This window comes from Tenrec ecaudatus, chromosome 2 (assembly GCF_050624435.1).
Source record: "Tenrec ecaudatus isolate mTenEca1 chromosome 2, mTenEca1.hap1, whole genome shotgun sequence".
NCBI lineage: Eukaryota > Metazoa > Chordata > Mammalia > Afrosoricida > Tenrecidae > Tenrec > Tenrec ecaudatus.
The window spans coordinates 149,175,828-149,188,014 of NC_134531.1; positions in this window are offsets into that span (position 1 = coordinate 149,175,828).

A 12,187-nucleotide genomic window follows, 5' to 3' on the forward strand; every position below is an offset into this window, starting at 1 on the left:
GTTCAGGATTATTATTAACTTGGATTCTTACCTTATAAGTTTGAGTAGCCAGCTCGCCCCTTACATACTTGCTCGTTTCAAAAAGTCAACAGATAATTTATAATTTATACACCATCCATCTCCACTTAGCCTTGGGAATTGTGCAAGTCCAGTTCACTTTGGAGCACCTAAGATCGTTTGGTTTCCAAGGCGACCTTATCCCGAAAACATGAAAGGAAAAGATGGAATTTAAGTTCTTCGTGACCCAAACCCTCAGTATCCTGTCTCCACCCTTAATAAAAAAAATAGGGGCGGGAGGCGGGGGAGGGGGTGTACAATGATAGGAATCTCTTTATGAGAGCTATTAAATTTCTCCATGATTATACAGTCCTGTGAAATGTGAAAGGCGTCAGAGACTCTGAACGTGGCTCCCTCAGATGTCCCACTGCCCACAGGGAAGGAGCCAAAGGGCCAGGGCTGGCTTCCGATGGCTGGACAGGTGGCCTTGTAATCAAAACCTTTCCTTTCTAACTGCAGGCCTGTTTGACCAGGGCCCGAGGTGAAGAGAATGTTCTGGTTGTGTGCTTCTACCAGCTGCTTTGAAAGCTTCCTCACAGCTGTCCCCAGTCCGCAGCAGACAGCCGCATCTCTACTTTCAGAATCTTGGGGGCTTCGTGTGATTTGAGATGGGAAAAGCAGACGTAGAGATGAGGGAAGATTTCGTTCTGATCTTAAGTGCTCAGAGCTTTTTGGTAGAATCAAAAGAGAGTCTGGAAAGCGTTCCTGTCCTCCTGACGTGAACTTACGAGATAGGCGTTATTTTTAGTTGTTCTTTTATAGATGAGAAAGCCAGGCGCAGGGAGTTTAAGTAGTTTGGTGACAGTTGCACAATTAAGTGGCGGAGTCAGAATTCAAACCCAGGCAGTCTTAGCCCCAAGTTCATCCTTGTGAGCATGCTCAATATTGAACTGGACTTCCTCCCCCAAATCGGTTCCCATCTTCATTTTCCTTTATTTCAGTGTATGATGACTCACCCTTCCAGATGCTCAGGCCCAAACCTTGTAGCATCCTGGACTCTTCTCTCTGTGTTACAGCATAAATAGAGTTAACAGGAAATTATATTCAGAATCTGACCACTGTCCTCTTTCATGTGGCTTTTCTATAAGAGTCTTGTCACTGGTGTCTGCTGTCCTTCAGTCTCTTCTCATCAGCAGCCAGAGGGATCCAGCATGTCTATGGCTCTACTTGTGAGATCATTCTGAGACCAAGGTTCTCTCTCTCTCTCTCTCTTTGTTTTTCTTTCCTTCTGCTTATTTGAACGGTCAGTGCTGGCTCCTGTCTGCATTCTCGCCCACAGAAAGGAGGGAGAGAGGAAATCCTGAGGAGCAATCTCATTTTAAGCACATTTACACACATCATTTCCATTCATGGTTTTTGGGGGCAAGTACACGATCACGTGGCCAAGGTAGCTGCAAGGGAGTCTGGGAAATGTAATCTCTGGATGCACGGCCCTTGTGTTGATTCCCTGAAAGAGAATGGAACCGGCAATATGCCACAGAATTATAAGAGGGGGAAATGGGAGATGGGCTGCTCAGGAGCCTAGGAGGGTACTGCTCATAGTTTGACCTAGGGAAGAGGCACATTTGGATGGAGAAAGATGTACAGATTTGAGATGTCCTTTCAGATATACAATTGGCGTAGCATATAATGAGGTGAATCTAGAGGCTGAGAAATGAGCAGGAATCAAGATGGTCCTTGGATTTGGGGGTTCTTGAGAAATGGGGTGGTGCCTTGTCCAGATACAAGGAAGCTATCTTAAAAGTAGCTCTCTCTGTAGGGGCCTCCTGTGGGTCAGTGTGTGAGCCTGCCTTAGGTGGTGCATCTGTCACAGCCAAAATAGCTCCAACAGCTTGGAAAATTCCAGAAGTGGAGCAGGAAGGGAAGTTCTCAAGTTTAGTCAAATGGCCTTTGTCTTAAAGTGTTTCCAAGAGAAGGGGAGGACATCCTATTTTCAGAACATTGAGAGGCCAAGGGACTGGGCAAGGTGAGTAAAACAAGCAGTCTAGGATGAAGATGGCCTGCAGTGGAAGCTCCCCTTCATTTTAGATCGTTGTTTGTGGCTTGAGTGAAGTAAGGGGTAGGTAGAAGTGTTGATATTTCAGCACTGAGGTCCAAAAGGGTCATGTTTTTAGGTTTCTGCCTCATCAGAGAGGCAGGCCTTATTAAAAATCCCACTCACAGACTCCACAGATAGGGACGTCATTCCCGCCGTGGAGGGGTGTACTGTCCAATACGATTGCTAAGTACGCAATGACCAGCCAGCCAGATTAAGGAAAGTCCAAATAGAAAGCACTCTGCTTTGGGAATCTGGAAAAGCTAAATTCAAAGTAGAAAATGTGCTTGAAGTACTGCTTACAAACGCAGAAAGGGCCTCTGGGGTGGTGGTGGTGGTGGTGGTGGTGGTGGGGGTGGTGGTGTCGTGATTAAGTCCTTGGCTGCTGACTGAAGGCCTTTAGCATCCGAGCAGCCCCCGTTCATGTCCCACCAGTGTCCTCTCACTATTCTGCTGACCGTGGCCGACACTCGGTCACACAAACATAGAGTTACTGTGTGCTATGGATTGGATTGTGGCCCTCGACACTCCGAGCCCATACACTAAACTCAATGCCATCGGACTCGTGGCGACCCCATAGGACAGGGTAGAACTGTCCCCGTGGGTTTCCTAGACTACAGTGCTTTACAGGAGGAGATAGAAAGCCTTGTCATTCTTCCAAGTTGCTGGTGGCTTCAAACTGCTGACCTTGCAGTTCGCAGTCCAAAGCATAGCCACTCCCGAGGTGTTGTAAATCTTGACCCCCTACATGTAGATGTACTGGCATGAGGGGTGGGGTTTTTGCTATGTTAATGAGACTCTATCACTGTAAGGTGTGTTAGGCGCATCTTTTTGGATATGTAAAAGGAGCCATTTAGGCAAAAAAAAAAAAAAAGTCAGGCAGGATACATTAGAGAAGATCGCCAGGGAACAGAAGAGGGGCAAGGACCGGCTCCCAGAGAGCAGCAGGGAGAGAGCGGCAGCCTTCCGCTGGAGCTGGTACCCTGGATTCAGACGTCCTGCCTCCTCACTTCGAGAAAGTAATTTTCTGGTCGTTGAAGAATACTTGTGATATTTCTGTCACGGCAGCCGGCAGAAGCTAAGATGTTGTGTAAAATGAGACACCGGTCCAGCCTCACTGCGGACCCCGTGGAGCACAGCTGTCTTCTGACACACGGGTCTCGGTGGTTGGGATTGACTCTGCTGCCGGGTGGGCTTTCCTGGGGGCGCCGCCGTCCCTCTGCGGTGCGGTTCCAATAGGTGACTTCGGCTCTGGGTTCCCTTCGGTACATTCCTCTCCCAGGGTGGCATTTTCATGCAGTTGTCTATCTGGGCACCTGGCTGTGCCGGAGAAGGGTTTTTTTTTGAGGACACGTCCTGCTGTGTCCCCAGTGTGGGTGACACGGTCTCAGGCATGCAGAACATGACTGACAGAGGATAAATGAGTACATGCCCCCCACAAAGGTAGAGCTGGTCCGTGCAGGAAGGCACCCCCAGGGATGGTCTGTTCTACCCGGTACTTGATGCCCCCAAATTGTTTCTGACAGATGGTGTTTAGCATGTTCTTGAAGGAAGCGGATTCGGTGTACCTCTAGGCCAGTAGTTCTCAACCTTCCCAATGCCACCAATCTTTAATACAGTTCCTCATATTGTCGTGCCCACCAAGCATCAAATTATTTTTGTTGCTACTTCATCACTGTAATTCACAGGGCGACCCCAGTGAAAGTGCCATTTGACTCCCCGAAGGGGTTGTGGCCCACAAGTTGAGAACCGCTGCTCTGGGGACGTGCATGGGGTCTGACCACACCGTTCAAAACAGGTGATGGGACGCCAGTCTGTGCACCTCGTCTAGCCCTGCGTCGATTTTTAGGGCCCCCGCTTTTAGAAGGATTTTCAAGTTTTTCCCAGTGTGAGGCTGGAGCAGGGAAAGTCTCTTACTGTGCTCCTGGCGCTTTCTAGAGCAACCAAGTGTTCCTTGTTCCAGAGCTGCCGCGTGTTAAGACAGTGGGGTTTCCAGGCATGTAAAAAGAAAAATTTGTTTGGTTTTGCCCCATAGCAATTCCGCAGTAAAAGAAATAAGACAGAGAAGAAAAGGTCCAGATAATTACACTTCTGAAATGCCTTGGAGAGATGGATGAGCACAGGGGCTGGGGAGACCATTGCCTCCCTGGTAACGTTTCAGCGCTGTCGTTTGCCACCACTCCAGTCAGGGGGAGAGTCACATCTCACGTCAATGTGCTTCTGGGGGCCACACCTGGGGCCGGAGTGGGTGGGGGAGCTCCTCTGGGGGCACATCGCCTCGCCCTGGTTGAAGCAGCGTGCACCACTGAGGCCCATGCGAGCCAAGCCGAAGACAGCTCCCTAACCCCAAAGGGTTTGTGCAACCTGTGAGAACAGGCTCCAGCACCACTCCCTTATCTTACCACTTGCCTGACTCCCAGGCCCGAAAACTTCCTCCGAGAAGACATGTCCAAGCAGAACGCTCTGATCACAGGGACTGCTTTGGCAAATCGTGTCTGCCCAGGGAGGGTGTTGAGTCCGTGATCCCATGTGGTATCAAAGCCCACTTGGCTTCAGAATTGAGTGCAGATGGAGCAGATGGAAATGAACGCCTGGCTTTCCTCAGATGAACAGGGGGCTCACAGGTAATGGCTGGGTGGGACCGCTTGCAGGTGGGACCTATGAGCCCACCTGCAGGGTAGCGGGGTGGTGTCAGTAGGCCCTTCTGAGGTGAGGAGAGCTTAGGTAGGGTGGAGCACAGCATTCGTTCTCTGCACAGGAGATGGCCACCTGTGGGTGCTGGGACCACCTCCTCTGTGTGCTTCCTCTCGCTGATAGGAAAACTAGCCTGGGGCTTTGTTCGCTCCACCCAGGTAGCACATGGACTTCAGGACCTGCAGGTTATCAGTCTCACCCCTCTCCTCAGTCCACCCAGCCCTCACGCTTTGAAATAGACAAAGGTGGCGGATTTGAACATCTCTTTGCAAGGTCACTGAGATGCCCTTGTGGAAGGCCAGTTAGCCACAGCCCATTCCCTTTCTGACCCGAGGCTCCACATACTCCTCTGCCGGCAGGTTTCTCATCAGCTCCTTGCCAAATGCCTTTCCTGCTACTTCCGGTGAATCAAGCACCTATATCCTTACCCTCTCTCCCCGTGGTCACCTCCTCGGGGGACTTAGTGTCCCATCTCTGTAGCCTTCCTTTGACGCCCCTCCTGGCTCCTTTCTGTCACTATGCTGTCCAAGTCTCTGTCATCCTCAGGAGGTACCCCCTCCTTTCCCAGCTTCCCCCCCACCCCTTCCCTTTCTCATCCAAGTAGCCAGTGCTCTCTGCATGCACTCCGCCTCTCGCATCTGCCACCCAAGCCAATTCCATCTGGCTCCTTCCTTTCCTGTGCTACCAAGGAGGCACACGGGCCGGCCGGCTGCCAGGATGCCTGTCCTCAGAGCCACGCCTCCTTTCCATCACTCCCAGACCACACTGTTGCACTGGCCCAGGGAGCACGGCCTTTCTGGCCAAGCTCCTGGGAACTCTTGCTGGGCTGGTTCCTTTCCCTTCTCTCTGTTTATTCCAATACTTTCCTGCACGAATGCCCTTTCCTCTGTTCCCAGACAATTGGAGCGTTGCATGGTTGAGGCCTTGCTTATTCCACTTTCTCTTGAGGCGATGGCCCCCAGAGCCAGGCCTTCAGCTCCACTGCCATCAAGTCGATCCTGATACTGTATGACAACGTAGCACTGCCCGTGTGACTTTCCCAAGGCTGTCACATCATGATCGGTGGAGAAAAGATGGAGGTTGTCAAGGATTTAGTCTTGCTTGGCTCCACAATCAATACTCACGGAAGCAGCAGGCAGGAGATCAAAGAATGCATTGCATTGGGTCCATCTGCTGCACAGACCTCTTTAGAGTACTGAAAAGCAAGGAGGTTACTTTGAGGACTAAGGTGGGTCTGGCCCTAGCTGCCCACCGAATAAGAAAGAGCAAAGAAGAATCAATGCATTTGAATTGTGCTGGCAAAGAATAGTGAGAGTGCCACGGACCGCTGAAAGGACAAGCCAATATGTCTCGGAAGAAGTATGGCCAGGGGCCCGAGGCAAAGATGGTGAAACTTCGTCTCATGCACTTGGGACATGTTGTCAGGAGAGACCAGTCCCTGGAGATGGACATCCTGCTTGGCAAAGTAGATGGGCAGAGAGAGAGAGAAGACGACTCTCGACAAGATGGACTGACACTGGCTGCAACAATGCGCTCAAACATAGGAACAATTGTGAGGCTTGTGCAGGAGTAGGCGGTGCTTCATTCGGTCGTGCATAAGGTCACTGTGGGTTGAAATTAACTTGGTGGCACCTAAAAATATAACAACAAAATATATTTACAGGAGCAGAGAACCTCATCTTTCTCCTCCTTGGTGGCTGGGGCGTTCAAACTGCTGACTGTGTGGTTCGCAAAGCTATGATTCCAGGAGAGTGATTTAGGCACCAACTTCTACCCAAATACTGATGACCAACAGCTGGATATCTGTAGCTCTTCCCCCTGATTCTGTACGAGGACATCCCCTAGAAATGTGTCCTGAGGTCAGGCAGGCAAAGTAAATGAATGAAACGACATGAGCGTGACCGGAGAACCACCTGTGCTGGCTAAAGAGGGTGGCTTCGACCCGGCTCCAGCCAAATGTTGACATGTAGGAATTCCAGTTTCCTCTGATGAACCGGAAATGTGTCCATAATAGTACTGGACTCAATGATTCAATGTTGGTTCAGATTTCTAAAAAATGTCTGTTGGGGCCAAAGCCTACCAGACCTTTTTCTGGCTGCGGACCAGCTCCTTGAGAAGATAGTTTGACTCAGAATACTCCAGTGAATGCCCGACATCTTCATGCTGGTCCCACAGGTGCGTCAGTTTGAACATATTTCCCCCAAACCTGCCTCTCCTCTTCCCATGTACTTGGTCGCAATCAACGGCAATTTTTCCTCCCCATTAATTCGAGTTAGCCTTATAAAGGAGTATGTCCTTTCTCCCTTCCTTCACTCCTCCTGCATATTTTAATCTATTGGCTGTCAAATTCTACCAACATAATTTACTAAGTGGTGCTTGAATTTATTTCGGTCTCTCCATCCCTACCACCAGGATAATAGTTTCGACCCTCTAGCACTTTTGACTTTGGAACGGCAAGTTGTCCTAGTTAGCTCACCCACATAGAAATTGTTAATCGAAGGCAGTCACAGAGTCCTGTTCCTTTGACAATGGGTTGACTTTGGCATGGGCCTATATCCTAATATGGGCCAACAGGTTATGAGAGAAAGGTGTTTTTTTTGGGGGGTGGAGAGGGGTGGCTTCTGGGAAGGTTTTCCTCGCTAAGAAAGAGGTGCAGAGAAGAAAAGGCTACCTTCCACCTCTGTCTTTACCGTGTCCAGATATCCAGCTGGGAGCTGCTGTAGTCCTCTTCCGATGGCCAGGAAGGCCAGGCTGCAGGCAAAGTCAGCCACATGGCAGGGCAGTGTGGGAAGAGGGAGGGACCTCCATCCATGGTGATCAAGGTGATCGGTGATGGTTTACCCACCAATTGACCTTCTGGGATTCCTGTCTCAGAGTCTGCAGCTAGGTGATTAATGTCTTGGTTTCAGCTCATTCGAGTCAGGGCTTTTGGTTTAAAGAAGGCAATATCACCTGACGGGGCCCGTGGGCCCCTTGCTTCCCCTGAGTTCCATCACTGCACATAACACTTGGCTGCCAGGGTGGTCCCTTTAGATGCTAGTCTGATTGCATCTTCTCTTGTTCATGGCTTCCATTGCCCACAGGATAAAGTCCCAAGACCATGGCAGAATAGACAAAGGCTCCACTACCAGCCCCAAGTGCCTCATGGCTACATCAGTTCTCGCTCCAGAACACAAATCTTCTGCTTATGTTAGTCTGATCTGCTTGTCGTATGGGACATAAACAGTGCGATTTAGCAATTTCATTCATTTGGAAAATGCAAGTGAGCCACTCAAGGGGTAGAATATGAGAGAAGCAGACAGCTAAGGCTCCTTCCTGCCTTCACTGAGTGGACCAGCTGCTGCCCCTGACTCTGCTCCAACCAGGCCCACTCTGTAGGGCCTGCTCTTCTATCTTGATATGAATAATTCCTATTTATCTTTTCTTTTCAAGTCTTGTAATGTCTGGATATATCTATTTTAACATTCTTAACCTATTTTAACAAATCTCAAACATACAAAAAGTTGAAAGAATAATAACAGACTGTTCATATACCTCCACCTAGATTCACTGATTATCATTAACATTTTATATTTGTTCTTTCTCTGAACTATTTAAAAGTAATTTATAGATATCATGACTCCTCACCCAAAAATAGTTCAGCGTGTTTCTCTTAAAACAAGAAAGGGGGAAAGGGAGTGGGGAGCCAACAAACCCAGGGATGAGGGAACAACAAGGGATCTAAAATTGATGGTGTGGAGGGCATAGCATAGAATGTCTGGTGGGGTTTGGACAAGTGTAATGTAGCCGAGAGGAAGTACAGAGAGCTGAATGAAGGTCAAACATGATGGTGAGACACGAGGAAAGTAAAAGGAAATAGAGGAAAGAAGTAGGAGGCAAAAGACATAGAGGTATAAACATAGGCATGTACACATGTAAGCATATTAATATATAACACTAGGGATATAGGTCTATGTACATATACTTATAGGTTAAGTATTAAGGAAGCAGACAGACATTGGGCCTCTACTCAAATCCTCCCTCAATGCAAGAATTCTTTGTTCTAGTAACCTGACATTCTGTGATGCTCACCTTCCCGACACGATCACTGAAGACAAAATGGGTGCATAAGCTAATGTGTGAGAAAGCTGATGGTGCCTGGCTATCAGAGGATATGGCGTCTGGGGTTTTAAAGGCTTGAAGTTAAACAAGTGGCTATCTAGCAGGAAAGCCCACATAGAAGAAACACACCAACCCATGTGATCGCGAGGTGTTGACAGGATCAGTTATCAGACACCAGAAGACCCAAACCAAACAACCATTTCAATGTGAACGAGGAGGGTCAGAATGGAGACCCAAAGCCCATCTGTAGACAATTGGGCATTACTTCACAGAAGGGTCACAAGGCAGGGACTCACCAGCCAGGTACAGTGTAGCACCAATGGAACACACAACATTCCTCTAGTTCTTTAATGCTACCCCCCGCTCCCACTATCAGGACCCACCTTACAAATCTGGCTAGACTGGAGCATGTACACTGGTACACATAAGTACTCTCGACACACAGAATCCAGGACAGATAAACCCCTAAGGACCAATAATAAGAGTAGCAATACCATTAGGTAAGGGGAAAGTAGGGAGAGAAGGGGGAGGAAGGGGGAACTGATTGCAATGATTGATATATAACCCTCCTTCTCCCCAGGGGGATGAATGACAGAAATGTGGGTGAAAGGACACAGCGGATGCTATAAAATATGAAGATAATAATTTATAACTTTTCAGGAGTCCATGACAATGGGAGGGTGGGGGAGGGAGGGAAAAAAGAGGAGCTGATACGAAGAGCTCAAGTACAAACACAATGTTTTGGAAATGATGATGGCAACCTATGTACAGATGTGCTTGATACAATTAACTGAGATATTTTGGTAGTTATATAATCTGGTGTCAATTTGGGACTTAGAGGATTAAGAGCGAAGGAGTGGAGCCTAGTCTGTTAATCGGGTCATAGCCAATGAGGCCTCTGTGTGGGCATGGCCTTCTCCTGATAATTCTGAGAACGCTGGCATTTCCTCCTTGGAGGTTGGAGACACACTCTGTCTTTCTCTGCTCACTCCCTGGGAGACAGTGCAGCTGACAAGACACATGGAACTACTCTAGTGCCCTGAGCTGGAGAAGCCACGTGGAGACCCCTGCCAGTGCCAAGATGCTTACACCACCAGTGGATCCACAAGACTTTCTACCCAGTGGCCTGTGATTGTCCTACATTCACCATCATGGCATGTGTTGCGTTATTCTGAAGAGGACTTTTGAGATCGGTATTGGACATATGGGCTAATATCTGACTTATGAGCTTGGACTGGAATGGGCTGGGACACTTTCTTAATGTAAAATTATCCTTTATATAAAACCCTGTCTTATACACATATGAGTCTCCCCGGATTTGTTTCTCTAGTCTACCCAGACTAACACATGTATGGATTGTTATACGGGCTCTTAGAGCCCCCAATAAAATGATTTATTAAAAAATATACATAAAAATACTCTCTTGCATAACAATGAAGCTGTTATCACAACTAAGGAATTTAGCATCAGTATAGTAATGCTATCTGACAAAAAGGCCATTTTCAAACATCCTCGGTTGTCTCCCCCAATATTTCTGTGCTCCATTCTGGATTGTATTCCTAGGCTGCCGTCTCATCTCCTGCAGGAAGCCTTTGCCCGTGCCTGCTGCTGTTCGCCTCAGTGTTCCCACAATGCCTTGTGCAGATTACTCCCATGCTATCAGCGGCTCAGTACTCGTGCTTCTGTTTTGATGGGGCACCATGTTGTGCCCACCTTGGTGTCCCTCGAGGTAGGACATAGTAGGCACTCAGCAGGTTTGGGTTGGAAGAGTGAACAAATGGCAGAACAAGAGACAAAGCCCACAGCTTCCATGCTGTTCTCTTGCTTCTGCATTGAACTGGGTTGTTTTGTTTTGTTTTTGCAGACAGGGATGTAAATAATGTAAGAGCAGAAAGTCTCATCTGCCAAATGGTGAGAAGAAGAAAGAGGAAATCTAAATAGATCATTGTGAATGATTTAAAAAGCCAACAATTAAAGATATCCAATGCCATGCTCATTTGGAAGCATGTCCTGGGAATCGGAGAGCATCATTGGAGGCAAACATTGGCAGCCTGATTTTTATTTTTACCAGTTGTTGCAAAGCCTCTGCTATATTTGTGGCCTTATCTTATAAGCAGAAACCAGGACCCTTTCCAAGTGAAATTACCATGAAACCCCACATCTACCCCCGAGCCATACTTTCTCTCAGAATGAACATGCCAGCCATCCAGGACGAGTCCAGCCAGGCCAAGGAGAGGGCCCTCCATTCTGATGCAGCATTTCTTCCCCTGTTGACTTTATTTTCAGAGTCAGTACTGGGAATTTCAGAAAGGTACACTACAGATGATGCCATAGGAAATATTGGATCCAGAACCCCCAAGAGCGAAGTCAAAGAACAAGTTCATTCGGAGAACGGATCAGGGCCGGTGTGCACTTGTGAGAAAGTGACCACTTTCTGTCCTCTCTGGAGAACTCATTGCCTGCCCTAGCCATAGAAAACTTTGCCTACCTTCTCAAGACCCCTAGATTTGCTGATGAAAAATTTTTCTCTTTAGCCATTAAAAAACCCATGTGGATACGGCTACCCAGCGTCCAGAGGGACTTACCCAAAGTCAGGCAACCCAACCCATCTCAACTGTTTCTGGACAGCTACTATGAGGCAGGTGGTGGGATACAAAGAAATGCGCTCCTGCCTGCCCTCAAGGAGCCTCTTGTCTGCTGGGGCTGGGAGAGCTCAGAGTCTTCAAACACAGAAATGCAATGAGAGCAAGAAGGAGGGAGGGGGAGCGATCGGACACTGCAGCTACCAGTGGAAGCACACCAACCCAACAGGGGTAGTGCCTGCCAAGGAGGGACAGCCAGCCGAAAGGGAGCATCGTAGGCATGGGAATTAGGGAGGCAGGTTGGGGGCAGGGGGATTTTAGGCTGCGGACCCGGATGAGGCCGTCTTTATCAGGGTGTTGGGGACAAAGTGGTCATCCACTGCGAGTGCAGCTGATGCCTGGAGAAACCACCGAATACCACAGAAGATGCCAGCGCTGGACATCCGAAGCCCCGGGGAGGCTGCTTCTCTGGCCCTGGGTGAGCTTTTCATCTTCGCCCACTAAGGGTTAAAGGTAGAAGACAGTCCCACTCCCCCCCACCCCTCCAAGAAAAAGTCAGGGAAGGTAATTATACCACCATCTATTTAGCTGCTGAAGAATTTACCATTCAAGGAGATAGGGCCCTGCCTCACCAGAGGCGTTTCCCTGTCCAACACTATCACATTACCCAGATTGTAGAAAGAGTATGAATGATTTCCGCTCACAGACCTCTAATGGA